The following is an 8,601-nucleotide window of genomic DNA, read 5'->3' on the forward strand; positions in this document are numbered from 1 at the left end:
AGAAGGGTTTTCATTAACCCCTTACAATGGACATTAGATGTCAGCCCATTTTTTATTTTTATTATTCTTTTTTTTTTTTTGTAGTTCCTGAACATTTAATCTAATTTAAAGCCTGCAGTCCGTGAGTGTGGACGATTGTCATCCAGTCAAAATGGCAGTAAGGCGTGGCATGTTGTAATTTAAAAATAAAATCTACTACATTGAAAATCAGCATGGCATCACTTTACTCTAGACACAGACATTAGCCACATATACAATCCCAGCAAGATTTTTTTAGTTCTCTAAATGTTCTGAGAATATTACGAAGCAATGTTGCATTATTGTTACAGGGGGTAGTTTTGTTTTACTGTAGTTCCCAAAACATTGTCTTAAAAGAGAGGAAAACATTTTTTAGAAACATTCTAACCACATTTGCTGGTAACAATGTTATAACATTATATTCTAACTAACAATCTTAACTCATTATTAGTGGGTACACTGTAAAAATTGCTGTTAACAACGGTCAGATTCTACAGTAAAATAATGTTTTTGTTTTTTTTTTTCACTAAAACAGTAATATTCTGTTAAAAACAGTGTAACGGGGTAACATTATTGTTTTCGAGAAAGTAGTGTCTTGGATCTAAGAGGAAGTCTGACATTTTTAAAACTCTGCCACACTCTAGGTGCATCCCAAATCGCATACTTCGCATACTTACTTTTATGCCATTTTGTAGTATAAATAGTGTAAGTAGTGCATTCACACTGAAAACTCTAAAAATAATAAGTGCTCTTTAATTACCCGGATGATGCATGCATTCAACTGGTAAAATTTTGTGTGGAATGATGGACACTTCATGCACTCAACGACTACAGCTTTGCTCACGTAGCGGAAGGGGTGGAGCTATCGGGTGCACATGTTGGAAAACTTTATTTATTTTGGATTGTGAAAGCAAAATTCTCCTACGAGAGTGATTATACAGCCTCCCAATGGTGAATGCGGTTATACTCATGGCAGGTATTATTTGGTACTTTGGTCATTTATTTCACTAATTTGGCAACCGTCAATTGTCATCAGGGACTCAGTTTGAATTTCCGCTTAGTAAAAAAACATTAGTGTTCCATTTGGGACGACACTACATACATATACTATGCTGTTGAGTGTGTAAGTGCATAAGTACATAGTGCATAGGTGCATAGTGTATAATGTTCAATTTGGGACGCAGCTTATGTCTGATCTGCCTGAAAATTGGATGAGATTCCTCTCCTGAAGACATTTGCATACCAATATTGAGTCAGGCTTAGTGCCACCTGCTGACAGGAGGAAGTTTGGCATAAATCCGTGATTTTCTCAGAATATGTAAATATATATCAGCTTAAATTATTATTGTTTACTTTTCTGTCATCCTAAGGCCACTGGGCGGCGGTGAGCCTGGATGAGAGGTCCCTTTCATCGCTGCTTGCAGCTTTAATTATTATTTTCTTCTCTCGAACGAATTGTGGTTTTGAGGGTCTAAACATGCTCAACAATGCAAGAAACTTTGCACATGCGCCAGAAGTGGTGAAAATTTAGGTTTGTTATAGCTTTCGGAAGTGGTTGTGGCAAAATGGCTCGACAGCTCCACCTATGCACATTTGACGGAGTGGCCCCCAAGCTACGATTCATGCACAAGTACGGAAATTGGCACACACATCAAACATGCCAATACCGACAAAAAAGTATCTTGGGTGAAGTCTGAAACCCAACAAGAAGTCGAATATTTTTTAACTTCCTCTGCCAAAAAAGTGCAGTTTTTGCCAGGTTTTTGCCAGGTGTTGTATCCTCCCAGGCATTTTATCAGATTAACACTAAAATTGGGTATAGTCATTAAATATCTAAAGTTTTCAACCAAGGGTATGTCCATGGCAGTCTCACAAACTTTGATGTTTCGCCACGAAACAGGAAGTTGTAATAACTCAGGCATGCATTGTCTGATCTGCCTGAACACGTTTACAATAGTACCTCCTATTGGCAACAGGAAATGACACATTTTACATTGTAACAAACTCCTCCTACAAATTTTATCAGATTAAATCAAAGTTTTAGACTTCTGATTTTACCATTATTCAGATTAAAGAGTCTCAATTTTGCATTATAAAAGGTCATATTTTGGTCTGGGGGGTCTCCAACCACAGGCTGATATGCATGCAAGGTCAAAAAACACTTTATTTGTCTTATAATTTGTGTATTTCTTAAACCTCTCCTTTGCGTGAAGCTAATCTGCGCTGATAGGACTGATGACCCAGTCTGTTGTTATTGGCTGACTGCATTCAGCATGAGACAGATGCCCATCATGGCTACATACTGTATAAAGTAGCAGAAAGTATGTGAGAGCCCAATGCAGAAATGCAATGCAGTTAAACACTAGCATAATACTCTACTCTTAAATCTAACCCCAAGTTATAACAACGACACACATTTAGTATTAATTCACACTTTGGCAAAAGTTGAACTATTTAGATAATTGACCACACTGCTCCTGTGTGTAGGAACAGCTGATGGTGGCCATAGCAATGGCAAACAGCAGAGGATCGGGAGTTAAGAAGCTCAATTAAATCTGTAAAGGAAGAAGTTGCGTTTTATAATAGATAAGTGATTACAAGCCGTGCTGAGCGATTACATCTTCTAACACACAATTAAACACATATTTTGCTAACTACACAAAAAGAGGCAACAATTTTATTTACACTTACATGTTATGATCCAGAGAAAGAAGAAACCGGTCCATTTGAACATTTCCCACGTTGCAGTGTAGGGTATTGTATCAAAAAAATGACAGGAGCAAACACAGCACTAGGTTGGCTATACTGTGGCATTGTTGTGAAAATGAACTTTAACCCGTATTCCCTGCAGCCGAATCTCCATCTGTCAGTGATCCTCTATTTGCATCATAATCAGTCCCTGCGCTTCGCTAGTGTCTGAAGGTAAAGGCGCATTCACATTTTACCATATCTGGAACTACATATTTGGTGATGTACTATATTGACATTGATGCGTTTAAGCAAAAGATCTGAACCCAACTCAATTAATTCATTTGACTCTGAGTCAACTATTTCATTAAAGAATCAATAGTTTTAAACACGGTGCACATTCGGATTCAAACCTCAGCTGAGCTCCAGCTCAGCTCCTGAGTTAGTGTGGTGGTTGTATTATTATTATTATTAATGTTATTATTTGATTACTGTTGCTCTAATTTGTCATAATGTTCTTTGGATTATAATCTTGAGCTTTTAAACTTGAGGCAAGCAGCTCTATCTAATTAGACATAAGCTCTGCTAGTTTGTTGGTTATCTGTGAAACTAAATCCGATGTTAAGGCTTTACCCATCTGTTCTCATGCATGTAGTCTGTCGCGTAATATCACAAACACATGGCAATTAGTTTTATCGCAATACTTTTATTACAAACGTAAGGTCATTACACTGTGTGTATACAATTATAATGTGTGTTTTCTGATGGATGTTCACTCCAGGATAGTTATTGATGTTTAAGGGCCTATACTATATGATGACCTTAGTGCCATCCATTTTATGCAAAATTATTTGTTTCCTCAGGATCTAACCAGCCAGGTCAGGGGTCACGGAGGCCTCTTAAGTGGACCTGGACACTTGAAGAATTGGAAACAACTGTTCCTATTGTTATTTGTTAATTATGCTAAAGTGATATTTGCCATTTTATGTTTTAAATCATTTAAAGTTAATTCCTTTCTATGTAAACTGCCAGTTTGGATGTAATTATACCAGTTTTTAACCAGTTTTGATAAAGATGGCAGAGTACACTCAGCCTTGAGTGAGAAGCATATTGTACTTTGAGTGTGTGTGTTCTGTTGCTTTGTGGATCATTTCACAGGTCTGTGGTCAGAGCTGAACAGCTAGTGGCTGTCTGATGTTTGCTTGAGATATTGAGATATTGTTTAGAATTTTACACACGCACCCATGAATATTTTCTTAGTCTATCTCTGTTTTACACAAACATGCACATATAAATATATATAAATAAATAAATAAATAAATAAATAAATATATACTGCATGTAAGAGCTGGCGTTTTCGAGTGTTGAAGCAGGCTTCTGCTGATAAAACTTCAAACTATTTAAAAAAAAACTTTCTTTTTAATTAAATATCTGACTCCGGCTCTTTTTTATCTGACAGACAGGTCATTTTTGGGTTCAAACTGTAAATTTACCCTACACTGAAAAAAAATTTCAAAGATGATTTCTTGGATTTACTCAATTTATTTACGTTAAGTGGTTGTAAACAATTTATTTGGGCTGAATTTAAACATTTGAACAAAAGTTGAACATTATTAAATTTAATTTGTTTGTTTAAATTCAACACAAATAAATTGTTTGCAACAGTTTTGCATGCAACACTTTTTTCAGTGTACAACGCCCAGATCATTTAGAAAAAAAAATAGATCATTTGCAAATCAGTCACCCATATTGTTGCATGTTAGGTAATTGGCTTTTGACTAATTTTGTCAGTAAATAATTTCTTCCCCATCTTGTTCTGTTGCATTGTCACTGTAGTTTGTGTTTTGACAGTTAATATGAGCCTGAACCTAAATGACACAATAACGCATATAGCATCCAATACAAGTAGCCAATATATGTCTATGTATATATCAATATATATATATATATATATATATATATATAGAGAGAGAGAGAGAGAGAGAGAGAGAGAGAGAGAGAGAGAGAGAGAAAGAGAGAGAGAGAGAGAGTTAAAAAGCACAGATATCGATATTCTCAGCCAATGTTATTTATGCATATTATAGTACAGTACCAGTCAAAGGAACACTTACCTATTTGTTTGTCCAAACTTTTGACTAGTACTATACAGTATGTATATGTATATGTGTAAGCACAGCTTTTCCAAAAGTAAACATATGAAATGAATAAATAATAATAAATAATAATAAGTAAAATTAAATGATTTGGCATGTTCTATTCTATTTCATGCTAAATATTAATGACTTCATGTTTTAGGAATGTTATATAAATAACGTAATGGACCTAATCAAGACACAAATTAAACAAAGTCATGAATCTTATACAATTTAACAGCCTCCTTCTAAACAATAAAATAATACACAGGGACCGGGAGGGGGAGGAATAAGGGGATGAGCAGGATAATATGTTGTGTTCCATTTGCTTATGTTTGCATCATATGACATCCCAGTGTGTTCCATGTGCTCCTGTGTTTTTCCATGCACTTCTGTTGTGATCATGTGCTACTTTGTTCTGTTTCCTGCCGTTTCTTGATGTTCATTAGTTGTCTCTCCCTCATTCGCATAAACAGCACACAGATAACATTAATCCTGTTTTGTATTTGCTGCTATAGTAACACATAGGTACTTGTACCTCCACCCCCTTTTGAAAAGAGCATAATCTCCTTTGAATTTAAAGTGACTGTCACCAAAATGGCACAATTTGAATCAAAAGCCTAAATGGAGTTTCAAAGAGTTATAACACATTTTTTGTGGCATTTGAAGTAAAACTTCAGCATAATAGGCAGAGTTGATAAAGCATAATAAATGCAGTGAGTTTGAAAGTTCATTGGAAGTGCACGTGTTCTCCCCATGTTCGCGTGGGTTTCCTCCTGATGCTCTGGTTTCCCCCACAAGTCCAAAAAACATGCGGTGCAGGTGAATTGGGTAAGCTAAATTGTCTGTAGTGTATGTGTGGGAATGAGTGCGTATGGATGTTTCCCAGTGATAGGTTGCAGCTGGAAGGGCATCTGCTGCGTAGAACATATATGCTGGATAAGTTGGTGGTTCATTCCACTGAGGCGCCCCCTGATAAATAAAGGGACTAAGCTGACTAAGCATATTTATGAATATACAATATATATATATATATATATATATATATATATATATATATATATATATATATATATATATATATATATAAGCACCTAGTCTCACCGTGGCAGCGGTTGCGGCAGCCTCGTATGAAGGCCGCCTTGTGTGAAGGCCGCCTCGTGTGAAGACCACCGAGCAAAGACACCGACAAAGCACTTGAGTACTTTTTACTTTATTATTTTACATTATCTCTGCACTCATTATTGTTTTCCTTGCACTTTTATTATGTGTTTACTAATTCCTGTTGTCACTAACACTCGCAAAGCACGGGAGGCACGCTGCAGGCGCAATCCTCACAACCTTCGATCAATACAGGTATCTGCTATTTCACAACTCTCTCTCTCCGTGGGCCTCTGGAATTGTCAATCTGCTGTTAACAAGGCAGATTTTATTACCTCTATAGCCACTCATTCTCTCATGGCTCTAACTGAGAGCTGGTTGAGACCGGAGGACACTGCTACACATGCAGCTCTTTCTACTAATTTCTCTCTTTCCCACACTCCTCGTCAGACAGGGAGATGGGGTGGGACTGGACTACTGAGTTCCAAAGAATGAAAATTCACTCAGAGACCGTCCCTGCCAAAAATCACCTCCTTTGATTCCATGCAGTCACCATTATCCACCCCTTTCACATAAATGTGGTTGTCATCTACCGTCCACCGGGTACATTAGGTCACTTCTTAGATGATCTGGATGTTCTTCTCTCATCTTTTTCTGATTATGACACTCCCTTGTTGGTGCTAGGTGACTTCAACATTCACATTGAAAGCTGCTGACTTCCAGACTCTGCTTGCCTCTTTTGACCTCAAAAGAGCACCTACTTCTGCTACTCACAAATCAGGTAATCAGCTAGACCTTATTTACACTCGACATTGCTTCGCTGATCAAACACTAGTAACTCCACTACAAACATCGGATCATTTCCTTCTGTCTCTCAACATCCACATTACTCCTGAGCCGTCACACACTCCAACTCTAGTCGCCTTTCGCAGAAACCTACGCTCTCTCTCACCCAATAGACTATCCACCATTGTTTCAGAGTCTCTTCCTCCATCTTGCAAACTCTCTGCACTTGATACGAACAGTGCCACTGATACACTTTGCTCCACACTAGCATCATGTCTAGACAGACTATGTTCTCTTACATCCAGGCCAGCCCGTGCCAGTCCTCCTGCACCCTGGCTCTCTGATGTTCTCCGTGAGCATCGCTCAAAACTTCGTGCTGCAGAGAGAATTTGGCGAAAAACTAAAAATCCTGAACAGCTCATAACATACCAAACACTTCTGTCCACTTTCTCGGCTGAGGTTACTTCTGCAAAGCAGACAAACTTTCGTCAGAAAGTCCACAGTGCCACCAATCCTTGCTTACTTTTTAAAACATTTTCCTCCCTCCTCTATCCTCCTCCTCCACCCGCATCCTCCACACTCACTGCTGATGACTTTGCTACATTCTTTTGCACCAAAACCGCAAAATCAGTGCTCAATTTGCTGCACCTACAACAAACACGCAAGATACACCAACAACACCACACACACTCACCTCTTTTTCCCAGCTCTCTGAGTCTGAGGTGTCCAATCATGTGCTATCTATCCATGCAACCACCTGTCCGCTTGATCCCATTCCCTCTCATCTCATGTAAGCCATTTCTCCTGCAGTCATACCAACACTGACTCACATAATTAACACATCTCTTGACTCTGGTTTATTCCCTACTTCGTTTAAGAAGGCTAGGGTAACCCCACTGCTAAAGAAACCCAACCTGGATCAAACGCTACCTGAAAACTACCGACCGGTATCCCTGCTTCCATTCATGGCCAAGATTTTGGAGAAAGTAGTGTTCAATCAAGTCCTGGACTTTCTTACTCAAAACAACCTCATGGACAACAAACAATCTGGCTTTAAGAAAGGCCACTCAACTGATACTGCCCTGCTCTCGGTCGTGGAGTATCTCAGACTGGCTAAAGCAGACTCTAAATCTTCTGTCCTCATCTTGCTGGATTTATCAGCTGCTTTTGACACTGTAAACCACCAGATCCTGCTATCTACGCTGGAGTCACTGGGCATTGCAGGCACTGTTATTCAAAGGTTCAGATCTTACCTCTCTGACAGGTCATTCAGGATGTCTTGGAGGGGAGAGGTGTCCAACCTACAGCATCTAAACACTGGGGTACCTCAGGGCTCTGTTCTTGGGCCACTTCTCTTCTCCATCTACACGACATCTTTAGGACCAGTCATCCAGAAACATGGATTTTCCTACCACTGCTATGCTGATGATACCCAGCTATACCTCTCTTTTCACCCTGATTATCCCTCGGTTCCAGCTCGCATCTCAGCCTGCCTGTCAGACATTTCACACTGGATGAAAGATCATCATCTTCAGCTTAACCTCGCGAAAACGGAAATGCTTGAAGTTTATGCCAACCCGACTCTACACCATAACTTTTCAATCCAGATGGATGGGGCAACCATTACTGCATCCAAAATGGTAAAAAGCTGTGGAGTAACGATTGATGACCAACTAAACTTTTCTGACCACATTTCTAGAACTGCTCGATCTTGCAGATTCGCACTCTATAACATCAGAAAGGTCCAACCCTTCATATCTGAACATGCAGCTCAACTTCAAGCTCTTGTTCTCTCCAAACTGGATTATTGCAACTCTCTACTAGCCAGGCTTCCAGCTAATTCTATCAAACCTCTTCAGCTGCTTCAAAACGCAGC

This window comes from Danio aesculapii, chromosome 11, assembly GCF_903798145.1.
Source record: "Danio aesculapii chromosome 11, fDanAes4.1, whole genome shotgun sequence".
Lineage (NCBI taxonomy): Eukaryota > Metazoa > Chordata > Actinopteri > Cypriniformes > Danionidae > Danio > Danio aesculapii.